This window comes from Alligator sinensis, unplaced genomic scaffold (genome assembly GCF_000455745.1).
Source record: "Alligator sinensis unplaced genomic scaffold, ASM45574v1 scaffold360_3, whole genome shotgun sequence".
NCBI classification, from domain to species: Eukaryota; Metazoa; Chordata; order Crocodylia; family Alligatoridae; genus Alligator; species Alligator sinensis.
Window position 1 is genome coordinate 3,074,352 of NW_005841977.1, and position 12,703 is coordinate 3,087,054.

The window sequence follows — 12,703 nt, forward strand, 5'->3', positions numbered from 1 at the left end:
GCTGAACTAGAAAAAAAATCAACAATTATTTATTAAGAGAAAGGAAAGAAAGGCAAGAAATGCTGAATGTTAGACCGGACTTGCTATCGGACTTCAAAAGTTCTTACAGACAAGGAAACTCAACAGAACAACAGCAACTTTAATTTGCAAAGTTCCTGTGTTTGATACAGACATTTGAAAAGTGTGCATGTGCATGCATGCATTTCATGGCAATAAAAGCAAATATTAACTAGGATTGGCAGATAGTTACATTGAGGAAAGTTGACTATTGGCTAGACAGGTACTGGAAACCTCAATGATTCTCTCAATTAGGATAATACCATTTCACCACGTTCAAATACTTGAACAGATCAGTTAGAGATTTACATAAGTGAAGCCCCTTTAGGATAAATTTACACTTCAGGTAATATTTGCCATGCAAGTATTTCAAAAGAAGCTTCTCTTCTTCATAGCCCTAATTTTTGATGAATGTTCTTTACAATTTGCCTATTTAGATACAGATTTTTAAATGCTGTCTCTCCAAAAAATGCCAAGCAAAATGAGATGCAAAGCCTTGGCTGGTACATTAGGTACTACTGCAATCCAAGTTATAGCATGTGTCTGAAAAGCAACAATAAAGTAGAGAATGTCCATTAGCTGGTATAACAGTTTGGAAAAAAAGCAGTCTATTGTTGTTTCAGGACTTCTATTTAAATATTTGACTCTTACACACTGTCCCATCTCATATTTGTCTCTTACACTTAGTCTGAGACAAATATGTACAAAGTGTCACCTCCCATCCTCTCCCCCCACCATATCTATAAACAACATGAGCAGTTTTTGAGCATGGTTTTTAAAAATGCCGAGCATCATTTGCCTTTGTCAAAGCTTGTTCAGCTACGCTGGTGGTTTTCAAGCTTTGGTCCACAGACCCCTGCAGATGCACAGACTATGTCTAATGGGTCTTCGAAAAGTGACTATGATCAAAAGTATGTGAATACCCACACTTAAAATTTCAAAGGGGTCTTGCCCCTTCATCTGAAATTTCCAAAGGGGTTCACAAATGAAAAAAGGTTAAAAACTACGGCACTACACCACTGAACTGATACCCTGTCTGCAACCAGTAATTTCAATGCAAATAAGGCTGGGGGAGGGGTTATAAGTGCTTTAATGCAGAGAAAAAGAAACGCAGACTTAGCCACAAAAAGGAAGTGCATTTAAGATGGGAGGCAGGAGAACGAAGCAAGCGTAGCAAGATGTGGGAAAGAAGAAAAGATATATTTTAGTCCCAACATCCTTCTTTCTGATAAATCCCTATGTTTTCATTTCTTTGTTATAAACTATTGATACCAAAATGAGAGTACATCAACCTTGTGGTCAAAACAAGTGTACTAGCATACAGTTAAGACAAGAGATTTAAAATAGAGCCCAACAGGAATTCAAGCATCAATAGAGCTATGTGCAGCAGCAGGGCCCAGGCATTCTGAAAGCACTGATGCATTTCCCCAAAGCACACTACAGGCCTATTTTTGAAACTGGGTGGCCTCAACAACTTATCTGAATTTAAGTATCCATCTACTTTTCTTTGATTAAGCATTTCCTTTCTGCTTTAGAACGCAGTAACTCCATTTTTTGCAGCCATCTTGAATTAGGTCTATTGCATCTGCTTAACTCTGATCTAGCTATTGAACATTTGTTCAGGATCTTACAGAAACAGATGCTAGAATTAATTAGCATTTTTATACATAGCAGAGAGCTTGGTTGCACATCCTGGGAGATGAAAGTGCATTCTGTAAGAAAACTATTTCAATATGAAAAGGGTGAATCTGCTCCTGTTTCAAGACTGCAAAGTTTGAAACTGCAGAGGGTTTTGGGAACAGACAAAAAAAATCCAACTTAAGCCCGTTTTTGAATACAGAGCTGTCTGCTGGGCAATGAATTGTCTGACATTTAACTTTTTAGCTGATGGAGGAACAGGTCTGCAAAAGAGAGGCCCATAAAAAAGAAAAAAAAGTCACGAAAAGCAATTTTATGGGGAATAAAAAAAAAAAAAGTGTTCTAAATCTTTATATTTACTATTTTAATACAGCGGACATCAAGCCTAAGCTGTCCCTAGGTCAAAATATAATAATTATATTATAATTGAAAGTGTTAAGAAACCCACGCTTGGGCACAAGGGAAATAAAGGAAAAAACAAACAAACAGAGCTCTGCCTTATTAAATGGCAAACAAATCATTCATCTCTTGGCACAGGCTTTATTTGTTATTATTACATCAGATCTTTAACCAGCACCTCAAAATTTGATGGGTTTCTTTAAAATAATTTCCTCATTGCTTCAAGGAAAAATAATACCCAACATGTCAACATCTGAGCATTTTACACTACACACAGTCACCAAGATAACTGCATTATTCTCTCAAGTGAAAACTTTTTTGTTGTTGGTTTTTGTTTTGTTTTTGTTTTTTAACACAAATTCCAATACTTACTCAAAACATTTTTTCTATGAATGGTATGCTGATGAGGGGAGAGTGCTTACAAATCATTTTATCCAGCATTTCCGCTATTCTCCCTCCACCCCCCTCATCCTTACCAGCAGCATTAAAGCTCCGTGGATTTCTGACAAGTTAGGTTCCAAAATGTTCCTAAGTTGTTTTTGCAACACTGGCTAGCTAAAAACAAGGTCAAAATGTTCCATCTACCAAGTTTGACTAAACTGCAAGAAAAACACGTAACACCATCCATCTGAAGTGAGGACTTGTGCCATGGACATGATCAGCCAGATCCCACTAGAAAACACACACAGGAGGGGGTGGGGGAAGATTATTAGTACCAGAGATTATGTGCTCTGGATACTTTTCCAAAATCAAAATATATTAAAAAACAAAACAAAACAAAAACTTTGTACAACTGCTTTAATCAGAAAAAGCCTAAAGTGCTACCAAGATTTTTAAAGACCACAACACACAAGCCTAGATTTATTTTATATATGCATAGTATGCTGGAGGAGGGAGAAATGCACCTAAAAATATAAAATTGCTTAAGTGACAAAAGTCTTGAAGGAGTCTCACTACTAATAAGCTTTAAATTGCTAATATAGCTGGCACATCAAGTCACTGCCTTTACTTGAGCCAATAAACTCATTTTTGAAAGGAGAATATGTGCTGCTAGTTTAATGACCTCCAGCAAAAGTCTCTCTCATGAACTGCAGTGACTTAGCCATCCATGAGCAGCAGAGGTCAAATCTTCCAAATTTATAGGTTGGGCTTTGTCTCTCAATGCTCAAAGCCATTTTTCTACAAAATATTTCTCAAGGTATTTTTATTCTTCTGACTCCTCCACAACAGTCCCTTTAACTAAACCTATATATATTAGTAAAGAGCCCAACAGCCAAGCCAACATACAATATTAAAAAATTGTTACAGAGTGGATCTAAGTTACCATGGAATTATGCACATCTAGGTCAGGCTGCAAACTCCATTTTAATTATCAGGCATGCCTGTCTCACATCCTCAAGTTGAGCTAAAAACCAAAAAGATGGAGGCAGGAGAAATTCTTGTGGCAGGCACAGGGCTAACAAAGGTGAGACATTAAACTGGTGGCAATCTATTCAAACGGAGCCCACATGGACAAAGGAGTGGCTGCCATTCAGGGCAAACCTGGATGGACAGAGGAAGTTTAGGTAGAAGACAAGAGGAGCAAATGTGTTGCCTTTGTAATAAAAAGGGCTGGCTCAACTGTGGAAAGATGAAGGCAGCCTGTACAGGGTCAAGTCCTGCACCAGGTTGGGTATCCGCAAGTGATCCACAAAGTGGGTCAGGCTTGGGTGGGAATGCCAACTACTTCACATTTTGCAGTTTGGGTGCGGATCTGAAAAAAAAAAAAGTTTGGGTTAGACTTTGGTCGGGTAAGCCTCACCTCCAGCTGCTGACAGACTTGAAAAAAAATGAACTTTACTAGAAGCAGCAGTGCAAACGAGAGCAAACAAAAAAGGAAGAATGGTTGCGAAGGAGATCAAACAACAGATCAGGGTGTAACCCACCCTGACCCATCTTTTGTTTGATCTCCTTCGCAGCCATCTTGAACACTAATGTGCTGCTGCTACTGGTAAAAGCATGCTTTTTATATCCATCCCTCCCCCAAGTCTGTCTGCAGCTGCCCAACACATGCCCAAAGAAGGCAGCACTTTATCTGATCCAGCTTGCTCAATGTCTGTATAGACTGGGCAGTTTAGCAGGGCCTTTTTGGTGAGGAAAAAAAAAAAAAAAAAAACGCCAAAAAGACCCACTGATACACCCGATCTATACAGATGCTGTAGAGCCAGGCTGAACTAATGTGCTGCTGCTTCCAGGAAAGCACAGGGTTTTTTTCCACATCTGTCAGCAGCACAGGTCGGATTGTGGGTTTGCCTAAAGCGGGTTGGGTCAGTCGGTAAGAATTGCTAGTGGTGCGGGTTGCAGGCTTGGGTCCAGTTGTATAACATCAGGTGTGGGTCGGAAGCAGGCCTTTAAATCAGACCTGCGCAGGTCTCTGGTACAGGAAGAGAAGGGAAGAGGTCATGATTCAGAGAAGCCAGGTGTAGGGGAAGGATCCTAAATTGTTAAGAGTACTCTGAATGAATTCTTAAGAATGCACAAGGGCAACGAAACAAAGGTAGCTATGTAGTTTGCCCCCCACCTTCTCCGAGGATTTTAGAAACTGTTACAGAAAGAGAGTAGGCTGTAAACTTCAGCTCTCACATGATGTCTGATGTAGGTGATCTGTAGGCCAAGAGTGCCCAGAAACCTTAGGTGCACCCTCACCCCCCAGCAAGAGAGGGGTGCAGGGATTCTCCCACACGTATGCATGAAGTAAAGCTTCAAAGCCAGAACTAGAACCAAATAATGTTAGATCCCACATATTTGTATTGTGTTTGTTTAAAGTAACCCTGATAGCTTATATTATACCAAACTTCCCTATAACATCTTATGGGCTGACTTTCCTGACAAAGATGGAAAGTGGTTGTGCAAAAGGTAGAAAGTTGGAGAGAAAGAGTGAGCACAAGAGCAGTTTGCAGAATCACAGCAGCTAAAGATCTAATATTTAGAAAGGAAGCTCCTTTGGGCAGGTCATTTGAAAGCTGAATGCACATGCCACAAAAAGACGACACATTTAGAAGCCTTAAGGGAGCTCCAACTTTGCTTCAAGTTTCTCAGAATTTTGCTTTGTTCCTTCCGTCGTGGTGGGCCTCATTAAGCTCAGGTCACTGAAAGGTTAGAAGCAGTATACTGTAACCAAGTGATTAACATAAATAATTCTCATGCGATTAGAAGAGAGTATACATTTTCAGAGCAAATACGCCGTACTAGCAGTCACAACTTTTTTTGCTACATTTACCAGCACACTGGACTGTGACTGTCCCTTGAATTACTCCCTTATTTCTCAGAAGCGGTTAAAAAAGTAGTGAGAGACCATCTAATTCCCCTTTCCTAAAAGGGAAAGTTTATAATGAATTTGATTTTTAGTATAAAAATCTACAACTGCAAATTGATTTGTAACTAACAAGATAATGGTATTTTGAGGTAAAAGTTAATAATGCAGTAATTAAATGATCTTAGCACAATGACATTACAGCTCAGAGGCAGCAATTACTATGGAAAGTAGGGAGAGAGGGGTCTGCCTGGAGTTCTGCACATGGACCAAACTTATTTCTTTCTCAAGACAATTTGTTTGCTAGATTCAAACAAGCTGCCTGGCTATGTATTTGCACTATATGACTTATGGGGAACTATACATCCCTCTGTTTTCAGTAGCAATCAGGGCTTTCATCCACTGCACTAGTAAGACTGTAAAAAGGATCAGGCACAAAGGGTCTTGGAGATCAGACCAATATGCCACACCATTTCAAAGAACATTATTGTCAAGTCTAAAACATGGAAAGTCTCTAAAAACACACTGTTGTATGAGCTTAGAAAACAGCAAGTTCACCTTGTCTAATGACAGTATTTCCCTCTATCAAAGATGAACACTTGCTTACAAGTGGGTTAAAAAGTTGACAATTTTTCCTTTTTCAAAAAAAATGTGTAGTTTTTTAATCAAATATTTTGCATTATCTGAGCCTTTTCAGATATTGCCAGAAAGTTCTAGTTATAAACAAAGAGCATGTAAAATACTATGTTAGAAGCCCCTGAGAAATGCCTAGAAAGCAACAGTGCCAAAGAGCATGAGGTTATTCACTAAAAAGAAAATTCAACCATCAAATTCTGATCGTAAAATAAGAAGAGAATGTAGAGTTGAGGAACAAAAGAAAACCCTTTTAAGATTCAGGAGAGCAATTAAGCCACAGAGTTCATGCACTAGCCTCTAGCTGTCAGAAAAATCAAGTCTGAACACGTTTTCAAAACTCAAGGGGAAGTGATCCCTCTGTGGCCTTTATGCCTCTCCCAGAACTATCCTAGAACTTGTCACAAAGATTTCAAGAGACAGAAATACGCTGGCAGATGGGTGTACTACGGCTGTGCAAAGCTTTGGTTGCTGATTTGATTGGGCCCGATTTGGTGGCCGAATCGAATCAGGAGACCCTTTAATCTCTTCAAATCAGAAAGATTCAGCCATTTAGACATAGACACAACTTTAAATGTTTTTCACCAGGCGGCTTGTCAATGCTGCAGTGGTGGGGCGAATGGAGTGTCCCACAGGCACGTGCCAGCATGCTTCAGCAGCAGACCCAGAAGTGGACTAGAAGCACTTCTTGTCCATTTCTGGGCTGCTGGGGAGCCTCCCCGCACCCTCCTGGCTTGGCAACTGGTGCCTCCTGGGTCTTGGGGGGCACCCGGGGTCCCCCCACAGCTGACTGCCAAGCCAGGGGGGGGAAAAAAACAACACACCAGCGTGCTCAGCAGCAGACCCGCAAGTGGACCAGAAGCAGATTGCTGAAGAAGCAGAAGCTTCCAGAATAGCCCAGAGTTTATGAATTTTGTATTTCAGCAACAATCTGTGCTGGATTTACAACCAGTAACACCTTCCAATACAAATATCCACAAGGCAAGAAGAGGAAATGCTTCTACTAAGCTACACTCTAAATTTGCAATTTTATGCTACGGGCGGGGAAAGGTGCAAGGAGTTGCACATGCAAGTCTTTGAAAAGCTTAAAGCCATGCATGCAAGAGCTATTTATGCGCATCAAGTTTCAAGATTCCCAGCTACTGTTAAAATCTAAAGGGAAAAACAGAACAAAGCACACAAATATTTACTGCCACCCCAAAGCAGTTGTTTTCAAGTGGCAAACATATTACACCTTAATAATACAGAGTTTAGCCCTCACACGGCAAATGTTTACACACAGTTGTGTTCCATTAATTCAGCTGAGCTATTCAAGTGAGTAAGATTACGTACCCACTACATTTTTGCTACATCTTTTGTCCATAGCAGTTTTGCATAATTAAAAAACAGAACATCTAATTGGTGGGCACATTTAAAAAAAAAAACCCAATATTTATCTTTTTAGTTCTTTCATTTTAATCTTAATAGCTCAAATTTTCAAGTTACTTATATAAAGCATTGCTGTTCTGATCAAAAGCAAGGGTTATTCCAGTGTAAAAAACGTGATTTTTTTTTTTAGTTAAAGATTTTTGAGCTCCATGAAGAAAAAACATGAGCAGTGTTGCCAAGAGGAACAGATTTAAGTCGAAGAAAGGACATTTCATCAGTTCATCTGTCCAGTGAGGATTAAAGCTGCCTCCCCATGCTGGCTTTTAAGTAGGGGGGAGAGAATAAAATGGGAAGGCATCACAACTGTCAAAAGGTACCCTAAAGCAGTGACTCGTCCATTGTAAGCAGCAACAGTTGCTGTGCAATACTATAGTGTGCAGTTAAAAGTGTTTACTATCGGAGCTGGGGGGGAGACAGGTCTTCCTGGGGTTTTGCACATGGACAGAACAAAAGGAGGACACACAGGCAATTAGTTTTATTAGAGTTTCAGAGTCCTACAGAGGAGTGAGGAGGATAAAAAAAAAGACCTATTGATGGTCAGTTTAAAGATTCATAAGTACTTTCCATTCCATAAACACCCAATTCAATCCAGGCAAGTGAGAGATACACAGATGTCAGCACGTCTCACCCAGCGCGCAAGAAAGACCCATTCAGTCCTACAAAGCGCTATGTAGCGGAAGGCTGCAGGACTAGGTTTTTCTTCTCACCTAGCGGGTCAGAGTAGGAATAAACACAGCTGACTGAACGAGAGCACAGTCTACCATTAACCCTCTCTGGACACATGAACTAATGAAATGTTTTCTCTCTGCCTTAAATCTACTCTGCCAGGCAACACTGCTGAGGTTCTCTCTTCACACTGAAAATCTTCTCTTCGTGAAAAATGTTTTTAGTTGTTTTTGGTTTTTTTTACTGGGAACTGGTCACTTGCCTAGCTCATTTTACAGACAAGATTAAACATGACCAGCTAATAAGACTCATGCTTATAAGAAGACAGCTAGCTTACTCTATTCTTCCCTCCCCTTAGTCTGCTGTCCATTGCATCTTGCCATAACCCTGACTGTGAGCTATTTTCAAGGGCGATTAAGCTGTACAGCACCTTGCAGTGACACCCTTCTCTAACATATCCATGTGGGCTAGTGCAGTACAATAAGACAATAGGACATTGTGTTTCACTCCCTTTATAGTACTGAGGTGATGCCAAGTTTAAAGATATGGACTGACCTAGGAAAAGATGAAGAAAAGTGGTTTATTTTTGCTGTGAAAGGCACATAGATTCTTGTTACTTGTGCTTCATCAAGAATTTCTTGATTCCCCACCATTTTTAGGTGAACCCACTTTAATGTCAGTAATTTGAAGTCTTTCCAACTCATGATTTTTGCTATATTTTTTACATGCACAACACACACGCACAAGACCTTTTTAAAAATGTGTTTATAATATCATATCTAAACTGCAGAATTTCAATTTTATTTTTTAAAAGAATGTCCAGTCTAGAGGTTGGCAACATTTTTGGGCAGAGCACCAAAAACACCCACAACCTCGACTGGTAAGATGCTGGCGTTCCAGTGAGGGGGTCGATCCTTGTTGTGGCAGTGCAGCCTCAGCCCCTCCCTCTTCCCCCCCACCAATCTGCCCCGAGGCCTGCATGCCACACTATGCCCTGGGGATGGTTTAGTCCTTTCACCTGTGGAGGAATAAAGATCAAAAAAGTGTGATCCTCAGGTTTAAACACATGCAAAGCATGTGAAAGATGTCAAGGTGATTTTCTAAAACCCATATTTTTTTAAAAATCCAGTCTCAAGATGTTCCTATTCCCCAACTCATGAGTTCTGAATGTTTGAAGGTGGCAATGCTGCAATTGTCTTTTCAGAAAAAAAAACTTCAAACTCAATGCATGTGCAAGTCAGAACCAGTGAGAATCTTCTTGCCCTGGAAAACAGATGTCCTTCCTCTTGGCAACATCCATAATCCAATTTTCAACCTTCAAATACCTAGAGTGGTAGGAGGTACCTAAGCTACTATTTGGTGTGTAGCCTTTACCCTCCTTAATTCGGTAATCAGCTCTCCACTCTTGGGGACAATTAGGAACACAGCACAGCTTTTCAGGCTTAAACGTGCATTTCCAAATGCAGGCCAGGCAGGCTCAGGTTTCCCATTTATTTTCTTGAAGCATTATCCCATTTAGTGACCTCCCCAGAAGAGTCCTTTGTAACAGTTATAAAGTATTCAAAAAATAAAAATCCTAGATCCTCCAGGACTTTCCTATCAGGGTTTCAGTTCCATCATTACGGATGAATCAATAACAAAATGTATCTGAACGCGTGAGCCTCTATACCTTCAGCTAAAATCCCAGTTCTGCTGCCGTGGAGTCTACAGCGATCTCAAACCTCTTTAGTGTCCAACCATTGAAGTGGGACAAGCCCACACTGGATTAGCATATTGTTAAACTGCTATCTCACTGCCAAACCTATTACAAAATGTTAATTCTTCAAAGACTCCTCAGGCCTGACAGTGAAAGCTCGCTACTCTGACAACAGTCTGAAGGGATTAATCTAATTTTTTATTTTTGTTGAGATATAACTACTGTCAGAGGAACCCCAGAGTTGGAGGTCTCTGGCATCTTGACCACTGTTCCCCTTCAGTCTTGGCTCTTTGGTATCTTGTTATAGATAATCCTGAATAAGTTGCATTGACCTCTGCAGCAAGGTATACAACTGTCACAAGAAACAGAACTCCATTTAGAATAAGGGTATTTGTGAGCAATACTCTATATTGGACCAACCTGCTACTTGCATTTTTCCTAGACCATCACAGCTACATCACTCCAATGTCATCAGAACTTCGTTTAAGTGTTCTCAGCTAGTTTTAAAATAGACAAAACAGCAAGAGAGCAAGGAAGAGAGAAAGTGACCCTGTTCTCTTAAGTCAGGGGTCCTGATAAGACCCAGGGGTACCAATACAGTCTTCCATGCCTATCAACTGAAAAAACACATGCATGAAACTCTTAAAACAGACTGCAAGAACATTTATACCCTCCACAGATTAGCAGCTATTAGGTGGTAACAGTTACCAAAGCTGAACAAAAATGAATTTTTGCGAGAAAAAGTTCCTCCATTATTTGTTTTCAGCCATAAAAATCACGTACTTGAACATTTCTTACATTGAGCCAATTAAGGAGCAGGCAATGATATGCTAGCACATACATCATAAATTGTGTATTTCTCAAACAAACAAACAAAAAAACACAACAAAAAACAGAAACAGCAGCGGCAACAGCAACAGATCTGCCAAGCAGTCATTCCCTGAAGTTTACAGATTTGACTCTGTTCAAATGGCCTCGTAGGAATGCACCATTTTTTATAACCAGGGCTTTTACTTCAGGTTAGCCACATGCAGATTTCTAATGTGGAAGTCATACTAACAAATGTTTCAATGACCAGAATAGGGTGAAAAGTGTGGTCAAGTCCAGTATGACAATAAATGATTTAAGCAAGCCTGGAATTTGTCATGTTGCTCCTAATCAAGTGGTGGCAAACATTTTCAGAAATATGGAAGACTATATTTTAACATTCTGATCGCAAAGGGTGATCTTTTGACTAGCTCTGATGAAAAAATGGAGAAGTTTACACAAAATCTGTGCAGTCAGTCACTTCCAAGAATTTGCAGGTTTTCAAATTCTGCAAGTCTTTGCTGTATTTCCTTAGATCCAAATGAAGAATTCCTGAAATTGCTGCAAACTCCTGCACTTCCTCTTGATATGTCTCTGCGGCTGGAGAGTGGATTTAAAATGGCAAGTTTAAGAAAATATAAAAGACTCTTCATCCCCTACTTTCCAAGGGCTGGTTGGGTGGGCAGGGGTACAAAAACAAAACCCAGAACATCTTCCAAAACAGGGAAGATTAAAGTGTTTTTTGGTTGGTTGGTTGGGTTTTTTTGTGCAGGATTTGAAGTCCTAAAGTTTCCCATAAAGCAGTTACAAGTTTTTAAATCATGTGAGAAATCTGTTGTTACGAACTTTAAAATGCTAGGACACATGCTTTGGATAGTTTGACTGATACCGCACACGAGATCAAGCCAAACCAGAGCATTCAACCTGTGGTGAAAGAAGACAGAAGCTGCTAAAAGGGCTAAAGAGGAAAAAACAAGACATGACCAAGAGTGTGACAGAACACTGCAGAGAAAAGAAAAGGTCTGAGACAGAGAGGAGAAAAAGGGAGTAGGTAAAAAATACGGAAGTGGGGGAAGACAGGCTGGCTAAGTTAATAACAGAGTGCATTCCTCTCACATTCATAAACCATTAGGAACTTTACAGGACATGGCAGCCGTGAAAGCCAGCCCCAGTGCTGATGCCCAGCTAAGCAAGGATAAATTCGAAACAACTCAGGTGTTCCTCCATTTTTCACTGAATGAGCAAGAAAAACTGGGCCACAAAGCAGCCTCTCTCGAACACTTAAGACCTTGAAATTCTAAAGATGAGCTCAGTAAAATAAGGACAAGTCAAGCTGTAGTCACTGCTATCAAGGCTTTGCTGCATTTTGTTAGCTTTTTCTAGCTAGCGGGTAAGCTAAATCTTCATGAGAATATAGTACTTTGAGAGAAACTGGGGGCTGAGAGAAAAGCAGGCATCAGGTATGGCAGACACTGAAGAAACTGCACATGCTGAATACTTTATCCACATCCATAAAGGTAGAGAATCTGCTGGTTTGAACTTGACCAGGCAGGATGAATCCAGAAATCTGGATTCTCCTCCTGTAAGCCACTGCCACACTTAAAGAAACAGATTTCTTGGACACACTGCAAGACCTAATAAAAGTCTCTTATCCAGCAGCCAGACAAAAGCAGAGACAAAAGGTATTTAATTTGTTTAGCAGTAAAACTAGTATGTCATAATAATCTCTTTATTATCCTCAGCGAGATTTTAACCAGACCACACCTCCTTCCTCCTGCACAGCAGAGACCCATAGCACCATAGGAGACGGATCAGAGCCCTAGCTGGATCTGGACCCTGGACCAACAGGGACACACTCCCCTCCCCCCGCACCATCCCCAAAGAGGTTGAGCACCACTGCCATACGGTGAAAACAGTGTACCTGTGAAGTATTTGAAGGTAAAAAAACAAAACAAAACACCACAAAAACAGACTTTGGAATTATAGAGGTCTGACTGTCCTGGGTTTTGAGTCAAAACGGGGGAAGTTGATAGAAACACAGCTTGAATAGCACTTAAACTTTAATTAGCCTTGATGGGGAAGGGAAA

The 12,703-nt window shown here is 40.3% G+C and overlaps 1 protein-coding gene across 2 annotated transcripts in view; it reads right to left on the bottom strand.

The window, feature by feature from the left end:
- CCNJL (cyclin J like) overlaps window positions 1-12,703 on the bottom strand; it is a 48,060-nt gene that overhangs the window by 5,025 nt on the left and 30,332 nt on the right. The gene's annotated exons all lie outside the window — the stretch shown is intronic.